General features: G+C 40.0%; 1 long non-coding RNA gene across 1 annotated transcript in view; it reads left to right on the top strand.

The window, feature by feature from the left end:
• The window catches only part of LOC114136655 (uncharacterized), a 33,039-nt gene that overhangs the window by 3,748 nt on the left and 4,230 nt on the right, over positions 1–25,061 (top strand). Inside the window, exon 2 of the long non-coding RNA XR_003593856.1 lies at positions 6,714–6,773. This is a non-coding gene — a long non-coding RNA (uncharacterized LOC114136655). The remainder of the gene's footprint in view (positions 1–6,713; positions 6,774–25,061) is intronic.

A 25,061-nucleotide genomic window follows, 5' to 3' on the forward strand; every position in this document is an offset into this window, starting at 1 on the left:
AACATTGTGGGTGAGTATTACACAGAGAGGTGTGTTACTATTCTTGATGATTCTCAGATAGGAACTATTTTCCATTTCTTAATGTGCTGTCCAACTTTTCTGTATGTATAGATGCTCTTGATGGATGGCTTAAACTGCTAAGTGTGAGTGCCATGATGAGCAAAGGCATAAGCAGGTTAATTTCCAATAGATGTATGAGGTTGTATTGAGGTATTGAGAAAGAATGTAATAACTACAAACTCTAAATGCAGTTACCCTAAAATTTTAAAGCACATCTTCACAAAAGCAGAAAAAAAATCCCTTTCTGTTAAGATGCGGAATTGTCTTCATGTTTTTGTTGTCTTTAATCGTTAATGGATAATGTTCACCAAAAACTCATATCTTCACATCATGAAAGCATGGTACTATACAGTCTATCTAGTAAAAAGTGATTAAAAAAACATTGACGATAATGGAATGCCGGGAAATTTTCCTACCTGTCTCGGAAAACGTAAAACTCTTTCTTGGCATTACAGCAATCAAACCTGTTTTTTTGATCGCCGACCAGCTTTTTGCATATTTCCCCCAATCACCCTGCTCCAAATTAATAATAATGTCTACATATGTGGAATTGAATCTCTATACAAATACAGCTGCTCTGTAAAAGACCCACAGGTGTGTTTTGTCAGTGTTAGGTTGTATTTTCCCCCCAAATTCAGAACATAACACGAAGCATAGTTTAACCTACCAAAAAAAAAAATAAAACAAGGAAAAGGTATAGCACAACTGCAAGTCTACCTCCGAACGATTGGCCATCTAAACTGGGAGGTTAGACAATATCAACCGAAAGTCCCACAGCAACTGGGTGGAAAAACGTGCCGACAACTACAAGTGACACAAACTGATTTTGGTCACATGGCAAACGTGAGGAACATGCTCTTGTCTCATGAGAGCAAAACAAAAATAACTGATGTTCATTGGAAACATTGCACATCACTCTGAACACACTGTCATAAATGAAAACTTTGGCAACTGAGGACAGAGAGACAATATTTATAGTTTACTTTTTCAGCCAGATTTGTGCAGAAGTACTTTATTCTATGTTTCCTAACTAGCACATCATTTAAAAAAAAACCAAACGCGTTTTGCAAAACAGGCACTGAATAAATGCACAGTGTGTTCTGAAGATGCAAACATGTCCCACAAACAGACACTCAGTCGGTTTTCTAAGAATTCCTGCCAAACTTTCAGGAAAACACTTATTTCAGTCATATTTACTATTGAAAAAAGACTTCCTTATTACAAAATATGCTGATCAGACCTATATCACATTACACACATTGAACAGTTTGAACATTTTAAAACCTGTAAATATAGCACACAAGCTAGGAGTTAGTCTTGAGCATATTCAAATTGAGAAACTGCATTCTGAACATCACAACAAATGTATTAAATGTCTGTTTTACTGTCTGCCCCTCGGAGACAATTTTATGACCACAATATGCACAAACACCTGGTTCTCATGCAAAACCCACTGCTGTTCTCATAGAGTATGAGGAGGTCAGATAGAGGTAAACCTAAATAAAGTCTCTAACAGGCCTGATTTACAAGCCCTAGTTAAAGGTACTGATTCAGTTGTAAAAAAAAAAACCAAACACACACAACATTCTTCTTAGTGAAGAGAAAGTTCCAGTTTACAGCAAATTATGTTCATATCATCCCTCAGCATCTGTTTCCCCTAGCACAGTTATTTGCCACATTTATAATGGACTTATGACCTTTCTGAAGAGTGAGGGGGGCACCAAGAAAATCCTTGAACATCTTAATTCGATTCGTTTTAAACAACAGAGGCCAATTTTGGGAGAAGAGGTGGAGGGCCATACACATAACATTTTACAGAGAGAGTGGGTGCCAGCAAACTGTTTCCCTGCTTTTTATTTTCACTTCATACTCGTGAGTGAAAGGTTCTTTTGTTGTCTACGGACTGATTGACTTTAATGAGAAACATGCCATTGTGCCAAATGTTAGTTCAACAAACTGAACTTTGTGCCCCCTTTTTTTCTCTCCTTGTTTTCATATTGGATTCAAAGAGGCGACACAGCCTTACATGCAAGGCAACTAAACAAAGCGGACGTGCACATGCACACCACAACCACTCCAACCTACTCAAACGAGATGCCTTAATCCCTTATTCTTTACACCTCGTGCTGCGTTCGGGGCTGTAAAGAGAAATCAAAAAGCGTGACTATGACAGAAAAGCATGGAAGGCAATATTTGGGAGGAGGAAGCGATGGAAATGGAGGGACGGGAGAACAGGACAGAAGAACTAACTATGCAACAGCATTTAACTTGATACTCTTGCAGCTTTAAACACGCTTGAGTTAAAAGGCAGCATGCTTTTGAGTTTGAATGCGTGTGTGTGGTATCGACAAATACGGCTCTTGATCTGTGAAGAGGAGGTGATGGTGTCTTAAGAGTTGGCCGTGTACAAATTGTGTAGATTTAGCCACTGGAAACAATCACGTAGCATGTGTGTGGATGGAACTACTGAAAGCAATTCCTCAGAATAACCGGTGAGTTGGACTACCTGCTGGCATGAGCTTAGCTGTAGATCAATAAAAGTGTGCGTGTACGTCTGTATATGTGAGAGTGCTTGTCGTATATTTATTTGTGTGTTTGTGTAGGCAGGGTTGTGTGTGTTGAGGCATCATACAGTTACTGGAACACTTGCTATATTTGGCTCCCTCAATGCAACATCAGGTTTTATGAAAGCAATCCATCTGAATCGGTGCAATAAATTCCCATCAGCCGACAATTTCTTAAGTGAAACTAACAAGTGTTTCTAAATTCTTGACAAAATTACATCTGAGCTAGAACAGATTAGATGTTAGAAACAACATTTAGGTCAATAATACAGTTTAGACGTCACGTCGGATCAATACGCGCACAAACACACGGCAGATGCAGACCCTCACGAGGACTCGCACACACAGAGTCAGTTGCCATGGCGGCCGTATGCTTTTTGCATGTTTCTGTCACACCGACGATGTGTGTGGGTGTGGGTGTGTGTGTGTGTGTCACGCTGAAGGGCATCGTGACCTAAACTTCCAGCAGCTTTCCTCGAGGGTGACACTTCCATTACACACCAACAACACGGACAGGCGGCGTCCAAAACCTGCACAGACTTAGACACCCTCTGACACCCTTTCTGCCACTCATCTGCATACTACCACTGTTGCTACATCACCACGAGTTCTTTCCTAAAAGATCTTGACATATGTTTGTATTTAAATGGCATAAGTTTAGCAGGTGTCACAGGTGAAATGTTCATGAAACATGCAGAAGGTCCTGGAAACTGTCAACCTATTGGCCCTTGCTTTATGCTGGCTGCTGCCAAGCATAGCCGGAAATGTCAGAATGGATCAAGTTGTAGCAAAGAGGGAGAGACTGGGCCAAAAAATTTCATATACAGAAGTGACTTACAACTATAAATGAATTAAAGTTAATTTCTATGAAGAGTAACAGAAAAAAAAAGTTGAGTCCCCCTGCCTTGTAAAAGTACAAACAGCACTTCAACTTTTCCATATTTTTCAATATTGCAATCATAATTTTAAACAAGTTATTTTTATCTGACTGACCAATACAAGGTAAAGCATACTTGTAAAGTTTAGGGAAATGGTCTCATTTTCAAGAATTATTACAAATAAAAATCTATAAAGTGTGGCCTGCATGTATATTCAACATACATGAGTTATTACTTTGTAAAACCACCTTTCACTGGAATTTCAACTTCAAGTCTTTGGAGGTTTACAGTATGTCTCTACCAGCTTTGTGTACATGAAGACTATATTGTTTTGCATATTTTTCTTTGCAAATCAAATCGCATAGACACATTCAGAACAGAGCAACTGAACTCAAATCTTGCCACTGATTCTTAATAGGATTTAGATCTGGACTTCAGATCAGATTTTCTACCATTCCCTTACAACTCCAGCAGTATGTCTAGGGCTGTTGTCCTGCTCTATATCTAGGGTAAATTGCAACACCTATCAGTTTTTTTTTCTTCTGGGATTTTCCTGTTTGGCTTCATTGATCTTCACGTTAACCTTGACCAGTCTCCATTTGACAGCTGATTAAACACATCCCCAGAGCATCATGCAGTCATCTCCCTGTTTCACCATGGAGATGGTGTGTTCTGGGTGATGTGCAGTGTTAGTTTTGCGCCCCATACAGCATGTGTCTGCTGATCACAACACACTATTCCTTATTTTCTGAGATCACTACATGCCATCTGGAAAACTAAAGTGAGGCCTCCTATGGCTGTCTTTCAATAATTGTCTTTTTTTTCTTACCAGAAGGGTCAATTTTTGAATTGCACAGCTAATAAAGAAAACAAAACGAACTGAATATATTTGTCAATTTTGAAAAAAATGTCTGAAATGGCATGGCTATAGGCTGTTGCAGGACAGACAACATACTGGTGAAAAAAAATGTGTTTCTAAAAATGCAGAAAAAAAGTAAAGTTAGGCTTTTGTTCCAGTTCCTGTTGAAGACACAGACAAAGTGTATTAAAATCAGATAGTGATTAATGTTGATTCCTTAAGCAAAGGTACATAAATCTATTTCTTTCAAAAGACAGTCTTATCTAAAGAGACACATTTTAATCATCCTGCTTTGGTCTGTCTATAGCAACACCCTGTGGGTAATCGTGTGCAGCAGTGAAAAAACACAAACGTACTAAAAATACTATAATAATAGTATAGTTAATAAAGGATTTTTATGAACACATTGATAAACAGTTTGGTAGAAGTAAAGAAAGCAATATGACACCATCTACTCTGTGTTCAGAGAGGTTCTGACGAGCGGCTTCATGATTTTGCACTTTCAAAGATTGGTGCGTGGAAAAAAATATTTCAAAATTGGACTGGCTTGGTTTTAGTCACACCAATAAAATAACTTGAGCATCCCCTGCCCGATTAGTTGTTAACATCTCGGCGAGCGTGTTTCCATGCAAAGCAACAGAGAAAAACGGCCATGTATTGGGCCTGACACTGAACATAATCACAGCCTGCAAACAAGGGCAGAGAGATTTGAAGCTCTTTTTGATGCCGGCTGCAGCTCGGAGTCAGTAATGAGGATGTTGATTTTGTTCTGATTATAGAATTCCTGGTCTGTTTGTTGCTATATCTCGGCTGTGTCCATCCCTCCTGTTGAGGGACATGGACACCAACTGCCTGCATCTGAATTAAAATTAGTCACTATCCAATTAGTCACTCTACTCACACTTGGAGCTGAAAAATGGTCCCTACAATAAGCGATCAAACTCAGACGTTTGATAGTGGGACCTTTGATAATAGGACCTCCGCCTAACATAACTCGAGGTGGTGGCTTGGTAATAAAGACAACAATGGACACTACGCTGAGCCAACAGCCTTTTAAAAATAATCAAGTATGCATTTACATTTGATGCTATTTGCTGTAAATACCTGGGAAATAGTGCACAGCTTGAATGTGTATTTGTTTTGATTTTCATCCACAATTCCCTGTCATCCCCACTTGGAGAGAAATTGTATGTGATGTGTAGCTAGCTTCGCATGATCGCTCTTTCCCCTCTCCCCTCATTTCCATGTACAAACTCAAAGGAAGTGTCTCTGGTCTCTCTTACATACTGCAAATTTCAAGATGCACTCAAAAAAGCAGCAGAAACAACTTGTACGTCTTCAAACCCTCTTAGCAAAAATGCTAAAATCTGAGCACTCCCATTATACATAATTTAAGGGAATCTATATTCATCGAAGTGCGGGGCGTGTTGTGCTCAATGGAGTAAAACGCCCCTGTGTGGCTAATGGAATGGCCTGAGTTGTGTGATTGAGTGAAATGTGCTGGAAAGATTGGGAGGAATTTTAGTGCAGATAAATAAAGAGGAGATTCTGCCTTTTACTGGGCGTCAGCATTAATGCAGCATCTCCCCAGGTGATCAACACATTCAAATGGAGAGTTGGTGAGATGGAGAGAGGAAGTGATGGGGGAGACAGAGACAGGAAGAATGGGGAAGCAAGATTAGAAAGTACAGAGAGAATGAAAGTGAGAGGACACTTTAAGAAATGGCCTGCTTCAATCGACTCCACATGCACAACGTCTATAGTATAACATCTCATATATCATCATGATGTTACCATTGGAGGGTTCAAAGAAAGGGAAAAAAAGAGGCAGAATGGGTCTTTGCAAATTCAAAGTCAAAAAATAACCAAGGGACATTATGAGGCCTTAGCAGATGACTGGAAAAGGCCTGGACTGCCATGTGCATTTCTACTTTCCCCCTCTTTTTACCATCTATAATTTGACATCAAATGTGAGCAAGCAGCTCTTTCTTTTCACCTCCCACTTTCAACATCCATTATGTTTGGAAAGATGCAAAGTGAATATTTCAATTGGACTGCAATGGTCAGTTAGCAGTGCTTTGATCCCCACTCTGCTCTTTGAGGGGCTCCATTGTTCCTGATTTGCTGCCTTGATTTGCCTGCCTGAGGATAATGGCAAGGAGTCATAGTCTGTCCTGCTTCCATCAGTCCACGTATCATTATCATGGGCTTGGTATTTGGCATTCTATGACTTTTATGTATATCCCAAAGAAGCTCCATCCTCACCTTATTTGTTTTGTTTATTTATTTTTTTAAATTACCAAACATTTGATATGATTCTGATGGCATATTTATTCACTTATTTCTTTGCAGAAGTTGGTGTCATGCCAAGAACAGAGCTGTTAAGTCCTACAAATCTTCAATATGATAAAGGTTGGTGCTTTGTAAGGCTTTTCCAGAAGCTGAATGTAAGCATGATGTGCTTTTGAAATTGTTGCCCCATTAAAGTTGCAACCATCAAGCCATTGATTTGAGGTAAACAATTCAGGATTGTCCTGTCTCGTTATTCCATCAATCTTCTGTAATCTACCAGTACATCTGATGGTGAAAACGACCCAAAGTATGATGTAGTCACTATCTTGCGTTGAAGATGGTACGTTATTTCCATTCAAATTTTGCCTTAACTTCAAACATAAGTCTTGCCCCACGGGCCAAATAGCTCAATCTTTTTCTCCATTGAACAAGATTTTTTCAGATGACATTTGATATGTCTGTTTGGGTAGCTGGCTGCAAACCTTAGTAGAGCTTGAAGATATTCCTATTGTTTTTTTTTTGTTTTTTTTCCTGTTATTGTTACTTGGACTTCATAATCTGTTCATTTTGATGCTAAACCTATGACTGTGGACAGTGAAAGTGAACACTTCAGTTCCAGTCTATGGCTGTTTTGCGCCTTGTTGATTCCTGGGTTGTTCCAATCAATGTAATAGCTTATGAGGGTGACAATTTGGGTCTTCTTGAACTTCCCAAAATGGAGACGCATTTGAATATTTTGTATGGATTCTCAATTAACTTGCGAACCAAGTTATTTTTTTTTAAATTACTGCAGTTATATTTGGATTAATTTCACTCTAAACAAACAACAAAAAACATTTCAAAGCCCCAAATCAATGACATTCTTGCCTCTGATGGATGTATGTAAACTTCTGACAGGAACCAAATAAAGACCTGAGACTGTTGGTGTTCACAAATGATAACTCAGTCAGTTGCTCAGCATGTCTCATATCCTGCCTTTGTGTATGAATCACAATGAAATCCAGCTCTGGAACATCAAAGCAAGTTGTTGCTAACAAAGCTCCATTTAAGTATTGCTCATCATTTCAGTCCACCGTCTCATCAGTAGAAGACAGGCACAACAAATTGGTTCAGAGGTGATTGAGAGCATAGATCAGTTTCTTCTTCATCTTTTTAAATGTCCAACATAACCTTTGCAAGTAAAGCACAATGACATGCATGTTTTCTGAATGCCTCTCAGATTCTTTAATAGAAGGCATCTATTTAACTCAGCATGGTGTGTTTAGTCAAGTCAAGCATGTCATCAAAAAGACACTCTTATTTGTTCAATGAAAGAGAATAATTTTATTTCCAATGATCAAAGCCACTAGGTCTTTTATCTATGGCACACTGAATGTAATGGCTGCCTCAATAGTGGTAGTGAGCAGTGTTATTTTACTAATAGCAAAGGCTTGATCTTAGACTATGGTTCTTGATCTATATTCATTATCACAACAACCTGAAACATATAGTAATCTCACATATATATATATATATATATATATATATATAATCCTGGTAAACTGTGCCTTGCAAAGTATCCATTCCCCTTGAGGAATCTTTTCACATTTCTTCAACCTTATTGCATTCTATCGGATTTTTATGAGTTAAAAATGTGAGACAAAATTACATGTGGTTTTAAAAAAATGCACTCGTAAAAACCAGAAGCGTGCCTTACATTTATAATGACTGTATACTTTGTAAACCCCCATTTTCTAGCAAATACAGACACAAGTCCTTTTTGGTTATGTCTGTTCCTGCTTTGTACATCTAGATACTAATATCTCTGACCCCTCATTTTTATGAAGCAATTCTAGTTCAGGTAAACTGGATAGACTGTAAATCTGAGCATTAATTTTCTGTTTTATAGTCAAAGTAGAGTCAACAGATTCCACTTTGACTGGGCCATTCTAACACATATTTTTTTTTAAACCATTCTGGCTGTATGCTTAATATTTGTCAAAATAATTTGATATCACTGCATGATAATGGGATATCACAGTGATATCACTGCATAATTTTGTTGACTATTGTTTTTCATTTTTATCTGTTTCTTTTTTAGTTTTTTTCTGTAATTTATCATATTATTGAATGTAATTAGCTTCATTACAGAGTTTGTTGACTAGAGTATTTCAGCTAAAAAGTTGAAGTGTTTTGTTAATTTCTTGTATTTTGGACAGAAGTTGTGTGTGTTAATTCTGTATATGATGTAGTTCTTGCTGTTTGGGAATACCAGTGCACAATTTCACTCTGTGTCATCTTTTCCTCTATAATACCACTCTTCACTTGGCAGTATTCATAGAACAATACCTGGCACAGTCTAAAATATATATTTGGCTATTAATATTCTGATAATCAGGTGGTGCCCTGATTATGGCTAATGATAAAAAATGCAACGTTCATTAATAAGTACCCTGGGTACTTCTTAGTTATTCATTATCAGACCAAAATATAAATGACTACCTTTCATATTCACATGTAGTGTAGTTTCCTTCTAGTATCAGTTGAGTGAGAATCGTCTCGCAGAAGTAAAATGTGTCTGTAATATAGAACAATTATACAAAGCAATGGCAATTATTTGCTTATGTATTTTGGTGGGTGTTTTTAAACTTAAAATAAGGTTTTCTAACAAACTCTTCCACAGTGCTTGTGGAAGATTCTCATTCAGCTGTATGCATTGAGTATCTCTGCAATTTGCCCTGGAGGTGATCATTGAGCTGCCTCCCGTTTATTTACACGTTTGATTGTCTGGCTGAGATCTTAAAAACAACAGCTACTGAGATCTCGTCTCATTCCGTCTCTCCTGCGACTAACCTTAAGATAACTTTAGTGCAGCGCATTTAAAGAGAGAATGCGGAGAACATTTGCTCAAGTGTCTGGTCTCCTCCCAGATACAAATGAACAATTTGTTTTCCATTTCTTTCCAAACCTTCATCTCAGCCTTTCTGCTTTGAAGTAGGGGTGAAATGGGAGGAGAAGCGCAGAGAAGAGGGGGGCCTGCAGATTGAACGATACTGTGTTCGTCTTCAAAGAGTCCCAGCTTGCTTACAAATGCACTGGCAAGTACAACACCTTCAAGGTGAAATTGATAAATCTAGTGGTGAGCTCTTTCATGGCAATAATAAGCAGAATTTGTAGAAAGGATGCATGGATTTTTTTTAGATGCAAATATTGTCAAACACCACCAGGCAAAGACTAAATTGAACTGTGCCAAGTAGATAAGAATATATTGGGAACGCACAGGGGTACATAATTAGATTCATGAACTATATCCACCTGGGCCTGGCATAGACTAATCATAACTGATACACTGTTTTATGGTTACATTTAAAACATCTACTGTTGCCCTTTGATCATCCCCAAAGTTGGCTATCTGCACTGAAATTCGCATTTCTGGAATGGCCACAACACGCTTCTTTGCATATCAAACACATGATCTGATTGTAGTCATTGAGACAGAAACTTTCTCCAGGCAAAGACAGAGAGCAAAACAAACAAGCCAGGAGGAAAGAAGGCAGAAAGACAAAGAGAAAAGAGAGGAAGCTCATCAGTTGTCCCTCTGCCAGATGACATCCTTTGTAGCCCCTCTGTCATTTCTTTCTCATCTACTGGGATGGACAGAATCGTCTCTCTCTCTCTCCTGCTCTTTGGGATGACTGCTTCACTAAAGTCCCTTGAGACACCTTTTTTCCTGTCCCTCGCTTCTGTTGTTTTCAGTGGGATGCTATTTTCCTGAAACTTTATGAATTAGTCACAAACCTTTCCTTCACCCCCCTTCTTCACCACTTCTCTTACTTTCTCATCTCACAGCCTGGACACACATTCAACACCTGCCTCACAAACCCACTGTCCATCTTTGTCCATCAGCCTGTCTGCTACTACTGTACTGCCCTCCATTTTATTTTTACCTTACTTTTCTCAATTCCATGCAAAGCAACAAACGTCCCTGGGACCATAGTCTATCCAATGTTTTCTCTATATTGTTCTCTCTGTGACCCTTCCTTTATACAGTGCACACATGTAAATAAAGACAATAAGAAAAACAGAAAGACAGATTTTCACAGACAAAAACAAAAAAGTTTTTGCTCTCACAATCATAAATGAAATGCAGCTGTAGATTGAATGGCCTCACAACTCCCCGCTGTCTACACTCCACCTTCCTCCCACTACCTTTGAGATTGGGCCGACACAGGGGGGTGGTGTGCATGCGCGTATGTGTGTCCAACTCCTTTGTGACCGCTTTCCTGAACCCGAACCCTCCCTGCACTCGGGGAAATGGTGGACTGTGGCAACGACAGGGCAGTTTTACAGTGCACCGGGCTGAATGTTAAACTTATATTTAATGTATGACATTTCACACAAATCATCCCGCCACAGACATGACCCTGGGGTATTCCGCAGATTGCTTTTTCAGTGCCTCAGCAACTGTGGAATTATTCGTCCCAGTGAGAAAGGGAGAAAGAGGCGAGGAGAGGGAGGCGGGGGGGCAGCCTTTGAGTTTGGCGAAATGATCGCCCTCTCGCTGCTCTGGCCATCCTAGACTGGAAGCTCTCCCTCACTTTTTCTCTGTGATATCATGATCGCAGGGCCATGCCAAATTGAAAACATCTTGGCAGTCTGGAGGCTGTATGAAATAACCATATATTATGTGTAGTATAACACCCGATTGGACAGCTAAACAATTTTGGTGTTTTGCAGACTCAAAAGATTCCTTGTGCCCCTCTCAACTCTACACCCACTCATTTGAATGTGAAAAATCTTCACAGCGGCGTATGGAAATTATCTCTGATTTGTAAATTGGAGTGGAATTTATACCTGATACCCCCTAACAGAATGTTGTCCGACATGGATAAGTAAAAAAAAAAAAAAAAAATGGAACCCCTCCACCCTCTTGCACATGTGTGTGTATAAAGAAAAAAATGTTGCCCTTTTTCCCAGACTTGTTCTGCAAGGCACTTTTCTAACATGTTATGGAAAGAGTGCAAACAACAAAAAGGATCTGTGGAATTTTTTGTAAAAACTTACCTCGATGTCCTCTTAAATGTAAATCCATTTTTTTTTTACTTATTCTTTTTTTTTTAACACTATCATTTTTTTAAAAGCAGTTTGCAACTGCTTTAAAATTGAATCTTTTCTTGCATGCTTGTTGGCTCAACCTTGTAAAACAATATATATGTTATAACAGATGTGACAGCCTGGTCATCCATTTTATTTGAGGGGACATTTTTCAGCATTTAAGGTTAGATAGGAGAGGCACAGTGTCCACTACATCAGCGTCACTCTCTGTTTTCAAGGTTAGATGGAGGGTATAAGCATCAGAGCACCGCTACCTGTAACATTGAAAATAGCTCACATTACTGCTCACGCTTAACACTTTCCATGCTTCCACCCACTGGAAAGTATTTACCCCCTTTTTTGTGATAAAAAAATCCAATACACTTTTATGAATTTGAATTGACCCCGTTTGTAAAAGCAGTTCATCTGTGTCCAGTATAATATCTGGTGATCTGTGAATGCTTCCTAGATTTTTCGGAGAACATTAATAAACAAGAAGCATCCTTACGATGAAGGAACACAGCAGACAGGTCAGGGGTAAAGTTAAAAAAAAAAAAAAAGGTAAACCTGCAAAAGTACCAAGACATAGCCATCCAGCTAAATTAAAAGAATAGACAAAGGGAGCACTAATTAGCCAAGAGCAAACTGTGGAGGAGCTGCAGAGATCCACAGCCGACTATCAGTTGCCCTTATATCAGCGCTTTATGGAAAAGGGCCAAGTTATGTTGAAAGAAAGGCAAAAGAATCCCAGACTGCATTTTGCTGCAATAAGAAGCTCTAGTTTGTTAAGAGATCAAAATTAAACTAAACCCTAAATACACCATTCATGATGAGACTTAATATGTAGCCAGAACTATAATGGAGTTGTTTAATCAAAGCATGTCCTGTGTTTGAATGGCCCAGTTAAAGTCTAGATCTAAGTCTGTTGAGGCAAGGCTTTCTATGCTTTTTATGCAGTCTGACTAAGTGTGAGTGATTTTGCAAAGAGGACTGAACAAAAATATCAGTTTCTAGACATGCAAAGAGGGTATAAACATACCCCCAGAAGACTTGTAGAAAAAGGCATGGCCTCAGGGAGGTGGTACACATACCTACACTGTTTGGAAATAGTTAAAAAAACAAAAAAAGAAAACATGCCATCCTTTTTCCTTCCACTTCACAATTATTTGCTGCCTTCTCCAAGTGTAAAAAACAGAATTTCTAAAAAACAAACAAACATTGAAGTTAACAGTTCTAACTTCCCAAAATGTGAGAACAGTTTAGGGATGAATACTTTTGCAAGACTGATCATTGCAAAATGGTGTGAAAAGAACTTGCTTAAGAGAATTAAAATTTGTGTATCATGTTAAATTATGGAGAATTATTTGCTAGAGTTGTGATTAATAGCAGTCTAAACATTATGTGATTAATAGCAGGCTAAACATGAGAGAAAAATGAGAAAAACTTTGTCAGTTTACTGTAAGGTCCATCTAAATAGCACACAAACACCTAAAGAAATGCCTAATAGTCATGGCCTAAAAATGTTAAGAAACTATTCCCAACAGTAATGGCCTATTTTGCCTTCAAGCTTAGTTTAAGGGTAAAATTTGTGTGTGTGTATGTGTGTGTGTGCGTGTTTTAGATGCACTACTTATGATGAACAACTGAGATAAAGAGGATCTGAATTTCAGTATTGTGTCTAATTATGAAGGATCATTTGATACAACTAACAATTTCAGCAATGTAAACATTACAGAAAGATAAAAAAAAGAGTATCATAAAATGTGCAGAGTCCCCCTGCACCACACTTTACACGCACACCCCAACGCACACGCCCACACACAAACACTGCAAGTCACAACCACAGTCAACAGCATAATTATCAGTTTCCCCACAGGGCGTTAGGAAACCTGTTCCTAATTGGAACCCAGTTGGGACTTTACATGGATTAAAATACATGAGGCTTCTGCAACAGGAAAACACACACACACACAAATATTAAGAAAAAAAACAAAAAAAAAAAACACATCATCCCCTTGAGTTCCATGTTTTCCTCCAAATTTTTATTTACGCTAAGTCTTGCATGATCCCCATTGTCTCGCTACACACGGGTCGAGCACAACAATTGGAGTCTCCAAAGCACAATTACGGCACTATTTTCCCCTTGTTGTGTATTCTGTTTTTCCTTATTTTTGTTCCATTTCCCTGACTTAAGCTGTTGTCTAATGGACAGCACCATGACAGAGGGGAGTTTGGTATCAGATTGAAGCCGGTTGCCCTTTTTGCCAATTTGCGAGCAGCCTCCTCTGTACTTGTAAGATGGCCAATTAGCTGACCGTCTGACAGAGGCTCTCTGACTGTGGCTATTAAAACACACACTCAGAGGCACATGCGCATGCAGAGAAAGTGTGGAGACACACCTACACACATGTGTGCGCGCATTAGGACGTACGCACACGCACGCACACCCCTGCACACACGGACACACACAGGGCTCAGCCCTGTCTCAGACTGTCCATCTTAATCTGCTACTTTTATTTTTTCATTTTTATTTTTGATAAGACGTGGGCCTGGACCTCACCCCTCACCTTCTTCTCACTATTAGGAGGACACACACACGAACACACGTGACTCCTTCGTTTTTCTCACCATAAAAGGCTGTGCTCCTTGACCTCTTTCAACCCCTTCCCATCTTCACCTGTTCTCCTTCCAGCTTCCTCTTCTTCACCTCCTCGCAAACATTTTCCTCTCCATTTTTCCTCTCCATTTAATCTCCCTCTTCTTTCGCCTTCACCTCCATTTCCCTTACCTTCCGTCTCCACCGGAGCCTCTCCCCTCCTCTCATCCTCTCAGACCATCTTCATCCATAAACAACCATCCTCTCCATCTGACTCCCTGCCATTAGTCCGACTCCTTTCATCTTCTCTTTTAAGCTTTTTACTTAAACTCATCTTTACCGCATCTATTTGGAGTATTGGTCTGTGTCAGAAATACTTTTTCACTTTCCAGCAGTCCTCGGCTGTATTTTTCACCCCTTGTCCACCTGCTGTTGGAAGCATTAGCTGTTTGAAAGGAGTGTTCAGCTCAGTTGACGAGCTATGGGATCGTCTGTTCGGCATCGAATCAAGTGCCAAAACCATGACCAACGACAAAAACCCCTTAAACTACAATAAAATAAAAATATGATATTATTATTATTATTATTATTTACCCAACTGTATTGTGAGTACAAAATAAATTGAAATATAGTAGCTAATAGTCATCCATAATAGGCTACTGACTCATATGACCTTCCTTGTGGAATCTTTATACCTGCCTTGCCTCCCCTGTTCAGCCCAACCCCTCTTGGTCCTGTTGTCCATCAGAATGGTTTGTTCAAAGTCTTGACTCCAGTTCCACCTCCCCACTCCCACCGTTGTCAGGTTCAAGGGATCTCCTACGAACACACGTGGCGGTTGTGGTCGGGGGGGACTAGGTCAACAGCTTCCTGAGACTATAAACACACGAGGCATGGACACCTGCAGGCATACATGCTTGTGCACTGGTGTTACAAAAAAGCCAACCATATTCAAGAAAAGCAAAGAGACGGAAGCTGTAGTTCATGACATACGAAAACATCCCCTCATTTCTGCATGATATGATTTCAGAAACAACAAATCAATTTAATTGGTAAATAAATAATCATTGTTTCTGCCTGTAATCAAAAAGAAGGACATAATATCAGCTTGGCCTTAGCTTTGATTTTCAATACAAAGACGGCAGTGTTTTTCTGGTGAGGCTGCTAATGCAAGAAGGCAGAATTCATCCTATCTGCTTCTTCCTCTATTTCTCCTTTACACAAACACACACACACCCCTGCCTGCGTGCACCCACCCCCACACACGCACACCCCCACGCACACTCTTTGGTATTTTCTTTTTTTTTGACACATCTGGACATTTGTTGCATGTTTGTTGACTTCAGCAACAACCCTGAAAGAGAGTGCAAACGGACAGTAGCTGTGAGACACAAATCCAAAAAAATTCCCTCAGCGATAACTGCTGGGCATTTTGAAATTTTTTTGGTCTGTATTGAAATACTTATGAATGAAAAGTTGTTGGATTTCGATTCAGTAAATATTTGCACTCCATATATTTGAAAAAAAAAAAAAAAGGTAAATGTTTAATTTCATATGACGTGTTTCTCATATATTTTAATTATTACAGAATAAACCCACTAAAAATATATTTTTTCTTTTTTTTAAAATTTGCTCTGCATATGGTTCATTGCATTGGAAATGCAGACTGCATGACTATCTGTAATTATTTCTAATTAATTTCATCTATTTCTTAGGAGACTGTTTGAATCCCAGAATTAACACAAAGGAACTTCCTGCTTCATTTCTCCCAGCAAAGATAATTATAAAGTTAAGAGGGTTTTCTAATTTAAAAATGCTATCTGCATGACATCAAATATACATCTTTGATCTCGCTCTGTCCCCGATGGTTAAATGCCTTTAATTAGATTCCAAAAATTAACTATTTTTTGTGAATAATTAACAGCAAGTCCTCTTTTTTGTTTGCAAAGAGAGTGTATCTGGTACTTTTTACTTAATTTATTCTGGAGACAAACAAACACTGCACTTTCTCCAGTGTGCATAGAATCAATCAGTCACTCATCAGAACAGTGGAGTCCATGTTTTGCAGTCGTATTCATGTAACATACAGAGATGGTGCAGTAGTTTGCTTGCAAATATAACTTCCATTTGGGGCAATTTACTTAAATCTCAGTACACCGTGAAGCATAATCCTTAAACATTGTGAAAAATGGACAAGGCACACACATGACCCACATGTGTTCTAGAGGATCAGAGGGGGGAGGGAGGTGGAGGGGGGACCTTCTCCATATCTCATTATATTCCTCTATAGCATATCAGCATCTCTCTGGGTGAATGTGTATACATACAGGGAGAAAGAGAAAGAGTCAGATGATTCATATTATCTTTATCACCCTACCACAGGAGTTGACTTGCCTCCCCTTTTTTCTCCTCCCTATTATGTAAAACTATGGATTATGTTTGGTATGCGCATGAGTCCTGCATTCAGAGGTGTTCTTTTGTATGCAAAGGTGCATGTTAGAGACTTTATAGTGTGCGCTTGAGAGGAAAAGGGGGAATGGGGTGTTATGTACATCTATGCATGCATGTATGTATGCATCCATGCAGAGACCCCCTTCATTTCTCTCTCTCTCTCTCTCTCTCCCCATCTATCATGCATCCATAGGTCTATCAGCTTTGGGAATGAGGTGTGGAGGAAGAGGAAGGGGTGCGAAGGGTGCATGGTGGGTGAGAGGGGGGAGAGAGAGAAATAAATTTCGCCCCCCTCCTACTTTAAAAATGCACATACATTTCCATACATTGCAAAGGCAGTGAGGTGCGCACACCCTCGCTGCTGTATCCCCAACATGGCCCCAGCACACACAAAAGCACACGCACACGCACCCCCACAAATCCGAAAACACAACCTACAGCAAAGATGAATGCATGTGTCCTGTTCAGTAGGTGTGGGTGAAAATCTACACCTTGCCATATTTATCTTCATGAGAGCAGAAGCCGCATTTGTGCCTGTATAAACAGTGGCTGTGGATCTGGGCTCTGTGCATTTGTTTTTGTGTGTGTGCGCACAAAACTTAATGTTACTCACCTTAAAAAAATAATAATAAAAAAAGAAAAACACTCACATGTGTATAAAAAACAAACAAACAAAAAAGAACTTAACAACGTAGAATCGTCTTGATTCCCTCCTAAATAATGGACATAAATACATTGCACCATGTGCTGCAGGTCCAAGAATCAGCAATTCAGAAACTCAAATGTCTCGGAAGTTTGCAAGCGCCTCTGTCTTCACACTAAATCCGCAATTCCCCAACTTCTTCCTTCTTTCATTTCAATAGCAAAACACATTTGCTGATGCACAGATTCCAAATAGTTTAGAGTCTATTTGCCGTCTGTCTTGTAGCGAGGCATTCAGATGCTAAAACAACAACCAAAGCCGTTCTCTAAAACACAGTCGAAACACCAAGCTCTTGTAGATAATGACAGCCTGTCGTGAGAGAGGAGAAAAACATGAGCGTGGTATTATTAAGAAAGACTAGTTTGTTCGGGAGAAGTGTTTTTGGCTTTTAAAAAGTTCCATTTTGCACTCCCCAGGCTCTGCAAACGGGGGTACCCCAGGGAAGTGTGCATGTGTGTGTGTGGGGTGTGTGGGCGTGTGTGTGTGTGGGTGTGCATGCATGGGGGTGAAATATGTAAGTGTGTGTGTGTGCATGCTAAAATATTCTGACTGAGCTGTCTAGCGGCTCACAGAGCAGAGAGATGTGTCCTGTCTCCTGCATTCAAATGTGAATGGGTTTTTGGAGGCTAAAAGTAAACAGATATGCTTGCTTGAACACACACATGAGAACGCGTGTATATGCGCACCTGCCATCTCGTACGTATGCGTGTGCACCCACACAAAAATGCAGCATGGATGTGGACACGGGACATGTGAACACGAGAGTTGTAGTACGTGTCTCCCCATCTGTTGTCCGTGTGTATTTTAACCTCTCTTGCCCATCAATCTTCATGCCAGAATATCTGCACGCCTTTGCCATGCTGACAAACGCAGCAGTGTCATTCAGTCAATGAATATTTAAAAAAGTAAAAAAAAAAAAAAAGAATATTTCCGGCAGGACAGTCAACAAAAAAAAAGGAACGGTCGTCACGGACGTGCCCTTTCACAGCCTGTGAAGGTACGGTTTTATATGGCGATATAAACCTCTGCAGGTCTACGTTCTCAGCTCAGTCCTTAAGCTCTTTAATTCTGTTCCATATCCCACTTGCGGTATATGGGCTGTAATATAAGATAGCCCAAGACAATGAGCTGTCCAGTTGCCGAGGGGGTTAGCTGACATTGTGTTATGAGCGTGGAGGCAGGAGGGCTAGGGAAGAGGTCGAGTGAAGGGTAGGAGGGGGCCCTTCAAACAAAATATGACCCTTTAAAAGCCCTGTTTGTAAGGGCTGGAATCCTCCTAGCTACCATATTTCCTCCTGCTCTTCCCCATTTCTGCCCCCGTTGTCCCTCTTACACTTTTCCTCACTTAATCCGTTCACACACAGATGTGTTGTCTGTCAAGACGGCGATGATAAATTAGCACGGGTGCTGCTGGTGAAATAGGAGCTGGTGTCTGAGGGCAGAGGGTGATAAAGTGGACAATGCCAGGGATGAACCACTGATAGTTCAGCTGTGATTCTGCCGGTCTGGAGAAGTACTTTGGCTGAAACTGTGCTAGATTTTCTTCCAGAACAGTTACTACAGATGGTACACCACACACACACACGCCCGCAGGCATGCGCAAAAACGGTTCTTTAAACAGTTTTTGGAAAGAATGTGGCTGAATTTTCTTTTTTTTTTAATATATTTATTATTTACAAATCTGAAACAGGAAATTATAGGAACCAACTGCAGGAATCTACTTACAAATATTACTCATTTACAAAAAAAAAAAAAGAAAACATATCCCTTTTAGTGAGAATAAATGCAGAAACAAGAAATAAAAGTATAAAAAAGACATTTAGATTTTTGTAATTGCTATACAGCAGGAGAATGTTAGAGATAGTTACTTCATGTTTTCTGTTTCAGAAGTTTTGTCACATGCTTTGCACAATCTTCACTACCACTAAAATCTACTTTTATTTATGTTTGTGTTGGTGAGGGCAAAAAGGGCTGAATGGATGTGTAGGGTATTTTTTTTCTTGCTTTTTTTTTTAGATATATTTTGGATGGGGAGGGGTGATTCTTTTACCTGAAGGCTTTGGATACTGTGTGCTTGTTTACGTCTGTGCTTGCGTTTGTGTGTGTATGTACATGTGTTTCTCATGAAGGCCCATGCCAGGCAAATTAATTCTCAGACGTTGCGTGGCGGGGGCTCTCCATCCCTTTGAAATGGGGCATACTACTCCCTGGAATCAATAAGTCAAGCCATCTCGGCAGCATGTGGCAAACCCCCCGGCACACAGATGAAGAAGCCCAATTTACTCATCATAAATTCTGATTCCCACAATAAATCTGAGGGAAGGTCCCCCGATATCTAGATATCTCAGGGGCGTTTGAAAGGCTGACTGGCCCTTGAATTGACCTGGTTTCGCTTTGTTGATTAGAAATAAAAAAAGAAACGTATTTTAAATGTATCACATTTAAAACTGCCAGTTTTTTTTTTTCTCTTTTGACAAAAAAAGTCCTATTTTTATTCCAGCATTCGCACAGAGTCGAATCAAATTTGCGTTCCCATCTTCTTGGAAACCACACATCATGCATCACAGGCGCTTTTGTCTACCTTTTGACAAATTTCCCTGAATCTGGGCATTTTCTAATGAACCTCGACATTCACCTCCAGACAAGTTGGTGACGTGTGCAGGCCGGGCATGTGATGTTGGGGACATGCAAATCTAACGGACAAGTGCTGTCTCTGCTGCTTAAAGCCTCCCTGTTCAGAAAACCCAAGCATATGACAATGACCTGGGGAGGAGGAAGTGTGGCAAAAAAAAAAAAAAAAAAAAATGACACACCTATGGATGGCGGGATGCTGAGACTGCTTATTGAATGGTGCAAGAATAGGGCAAGAGAAAAGCGGCAACAGCGGGGGAACGGTTTACTCAAAACATCTGTAATATCTGTGTATTTGCGTTTGTGGTAACACCATGAACAGCCGCTTGTGAAAACACAAGTGCCGTCACTGTACATGTAGACAACACATGGTGCAAAAAAATGATTTAATACAGCATGGCATCCTCAACACCAGTGGCGCTCTATCTATCTTCTTTTTGGCAAGGACTTCCTGCTCTCCAGAGCGGTTCCGTTAATACATGACATTTATGAGGCTCCCATGAGCCATGAAGCATGTTGCACAGATGACGAGGGACGCCTTCTGCGCCATACGACAAAACTGCCAAATTGTGAGACATTGTGCGTGTAATTTTCTCCAGAAAAAGCAAAGCAAAATTTAAACAGAAGCTCATCTCTGCTGATAAGAAGAGAAAATGCATGACATGGGATGATAAGAGGAGGAGGCAGGAGAAACTTCAACGGCAGAGTGCGTTTGGATACAGCGAAATGGAAGTGAAGAGTTTTTTCCACGCTAGTCAATACTGCTGTCTTCATTTGTAAGTCAGAGTTAAGAACACTAATTCCTGACCTGTTAGATACATCTGAGAACAGAGAGCTTTCCGGGATGCTAATCCATAAGTCTTCTGCTAAGTGGTTCATCAGCAAGAGCCTGAGATCGAAAGTCACCAATTAAGACGCCTAAACGCCTGGCTAATTGAGCTCAAAGTGTAGTCTGTCTCTCACATGATCACAAATGATTAACAAACACACACACGCACACGCGCGCACACACCCCTAACTAATTCTAGGTAGTTCAGCTGCAGGGCTTAACGGTGAAAACGGTTGTGTGTTCAAAGAGCACACTGCGATAGGCAGTTTGCCCGCATAGTTACATCATCAGCAATTAACACCAACCACATTTGACGCTTACAAAAGCAAAATCTGATCCTTTTGTTGTGAAAAGATGAAAGTTATGTTTGTGACTAAATATCTGTGCAGTGTTGCATGCTGTTGAGTAAATAATTTAGCCACTGGCAGTCCTCAGAGTCACAGGACGTTGCTAGATGGCAAAGTATCAGATGCAACAGCTAAAACCAGATGTTTAGGCACATTATATTAAAAAGACAGATAGGTTGTTTTTCCTTACTGATGTTAAATCAGAGAAAACTTTTCTGTTTCAGGTTAATTTGGTTTACTAAAGTTTTTTTCTATCTACTAAATGCCAAAACATTGAAGGAGAAAAGCTATGGGCTTTATTACTTTCTTTAAAATCAGAATTCTACCACTTTAAACAACATGGGCATTTCCACGCTGTTCATGAATAAGGCAGTGGTTTGGTAAAGAACCTGTGTACTGGCTTCAGGCCCTTTGAGACTGGTGACTCATGATGGTAAGAAAGTGTCACTATTTACATTAAAAGTCTTCTACTGGGGCGTGCTGTGGTGGCGCAGGGGGTTAGCACGCCCCACGTTTGGAGGCCTTAGTCCTCGACGCGGACGTCGCGGGTTCGACTCCCGGTCCCGACGACCTTTGCCGCATGTCTTCCCCCCTCTCCTCACCCTCCTTCCTGTCTGCCTACTGTCAAAAAAAATACGTGCCACTAGCGCCGCAAAAACTCTTCGGAGAAAAAAAAAAAAAAAAAAAAGTCTTCTACTGACATGAACTCAGAGGCCACTCAGCCAAGAAGAAGCCATTTTTCTGAAAAGCAACCTAAAATGTTGGACAACATATATACATCCACTTAACAACAAAATCTTTTTTTTTTCTTTTTCTTGAGAGAGGGGCTGGGAATTGGTGAAACTAAAATGTAAGTTTTTGGCCGTCAGAACCATTATTATTTCCGGGGGAAAAAACGGGGAATCTCACAACAACATTCCAATGTTTGGTGTTGGTAGAATTACTAGTCATGGTTTCGTTACAAAATGGTGAGGTGCACTTGACAAAATACATGGCGTCACAGGAAAAGAACATTATGCAAATATCCAATCACTCCACTTTGAATTGAACTTGATATTTAATTAGAGTGTATGTTACTGATCTTGAACTGTGCCAAAATTGGTGCTCATCGTTGAGTTGCATGATGAAAATCCATGCATTTTGAGCCTCTTGTTTCCAATCCTCATTGTAACAGTCCAACTGGTGAACTTTTGCATGCAAAACTATTGTGTAATTGGTCAGAAACTGCTAATGGCAAAGTGAGAGTATGATAATAACTACACTGGTCCCCAGTGCAGAGAAGGGAATCTTTAACTGGGAGTGTTCTTCTGCTTCTGGCCTTTCTTGTGTGCATGTTGGAAATGTATTATCTTTCCAAGTTGTGACCCCTACTGTTTGGGAAGATAAATGCAGTGAGTCTTTCAAAATAACCAGCATAGGTCTTTTATATATATATATATAGCATCAAATTGCACCAAATCATACAGTATTCTGTTAAAGTCTAAACACTGAAATGGTCTGCGTCTTGGCTGAGAGGTCAGTCGACCCAGATTGAAACAGTATTTGCTTTTTATCGACCTATGCACTTTAACATTGGTAGAGTACTGAGCTACATATGTTGTCCAAAAGGAAGATACAGAACCCTAGAAAATACAAAAGACATCAAATTGCACATCTCATCATCATAAAGTTTTACAAAAAATTAAAATTAAATCCTGCTGACGGATTTACTTTTTTTTTTCTTAAAGTCATTGTGTCACCTGTTCTTGTACTGTCTCCCTTACACCAAAATGTAATATTTTCAGTGTTTATTTGGAGCAGTAGAGGTCTTTGTGAGGAATGAGGACAGATAACATCTGCTCCAGGCCTCTCCCTGGCTTGGCCCACAGGTCTGAGGAGCAAAGCGAATTGTGTCTGAAAGGGGATGATACCCATCGGAATGCTAATGGGGCTGAATATTTCAGAGGTGGGATCATCACATGGCAGCAGGAGGACAGCTGGGTTTCCCAAAAGCATTTAGCGGTTGAAGTTCCTCAGTGTTATTGTAAAGTAGGAGTCAGAGATGATTTCTGTGCTACAGCTAACAAGGTCCAGTTGCTGTCGCTGGTGTGCGGAGGAGGAGGAAGGGAGTGTGTGTGTGTGTGTGTGTGTGGGGGGGGGGGGGGGGGGGGGGGGTTAAGACAGCTGTATGTCTCTGGTGCTGTTTTTAATATTAATCAAGAAGTCCACTCAAATGTACTATTTGTGTGACTGATTGCTTTTCTTTTATTTGTAATTCTTTGTATTAATTCTAAATTCTAACTTTCAGGGCATAAACAAAGGATGTAAGACAAAAACACACATTGCTTTAGTCTAAAATGGACATAAAAGGATATGAGTTTTTTTGTCTGCAAAAGGTGATGCCTTTAAGTTTCATTTATTATTATATTTGTTGTGGTTCTGTTGTGGTACCATTTGTATACCATTTGTATTTACTATACACATGGTAAAGCCATTTACCAACGCTCCATCACATATAGTCTTTTTGTAGTAGTAGTAAGACAAACATAACAATAAAAAAATGAAAAAAAGTTGGAAGGAATGGGGGATTGCCCCAGCAGTCCTTATAAACATCTGGAAACTACTATGGTGCTTTTATTTTTGCTAAAATTAGTGTTTGTGTTAGCCTTGGGAAATGGAGAGAGAAAGAGAGAGAGAGAAAAAGGGACCAACTTGGAGGAGTCCACTTTTTTTTTTTTCATCAGAGTGAAACTGATGTTTGTGGAGGAGAGGGGGAAAGGAGACAGAAGGAAGAGACCAGGTCAAAAATTAGGAGAATTATTGCAGTGCTCCCAGATGTGTGCAGGGAGGATGACCTGAGAAAGTTAAAGTTGTTCCCCATCAATCATTGCCATATGCCTGCAGAGAAACGGATCCTGCAGGACACTTCATATTCCCCTTTCTGATTAGTTCATTTGAAAGATGAAGAGGGGAGGGGATGGTTGGGGTGGAAGGTGATGCACTTTCTGAAAATGGACGGCCCTGGCATAACCCAAAAAAACGGAGGAACTAAAATTTAGAATCAAGAATTGCTATTTAAGACTAGAGGGATCTTTTTTTCTTCTTCTTCTTTGGTTCTTCCTCATTCACCTCCATCACCCTGCTCCTCCTTCCATTCCCCATGTTTTCATTGCACAGGTTAGTGTCAGGGAGCGATAGAGTGAAGGCAACGCGTTCTTAACTCTGATCAAAGCAGCCAAGGAGGAAAGCTTTTCTAATGACTGGCATTCACTCTGCTTTCTTAATCCACCTCTCCCTCTCCCATCTCCCATCCCTCCCCTTCTCTCTTTCAGTTGCCTTTCTCTCTCAGGGCATTGGTAATTATCGGTGAGGTCTTAGTGACTGCAAATGAAATTACCATTTAAGAGAGAGGGAGAAAGAGACATCCCCTTTGCCATAGGAGAGGGCTTAAGTGAGGCAGCTAGGGTTTCGACTATTGATTTTTAAACTGCTACATCAGAGAGTGTAATGCTTTCATAATTTCAAATAAACTGTCTAGTTACGAAGTACTAATGAGAGAAAAAGTGAGAGAAGACCAAAAACAACAAAGAGAATGATGGTGGGTAAATTTTAAGTGTTGACACGCATGTATGGAAATTAAACTACCGCTCTGGACAAACTACACTGCCGCGGTCTAAACAAAACTGAACTACCCGGTAGCTAACAGAAATAAATGTCTATTGTGTGATAATGGGACATCAAAAAATTTTATCAGAGTGGTACTTTCTATGAAAATTCACATAAAGGGGAAATGCAAATT

The sequence above is a fragment of the Xiphophorus couchianus genome, chromosome 21 (genome assembly GCF_001444195.1).
Source record: "Xiphophorus couchianus chromosome 21, X_couchianus-1.0, whole genome shotgun sequence".
NCBI lineage: Eukaryota > Metazoa > Chordata > Actinopteri > Cyprinodontiformes > Poeciliidae > Xiphophorus > Xiphophorus couchianus.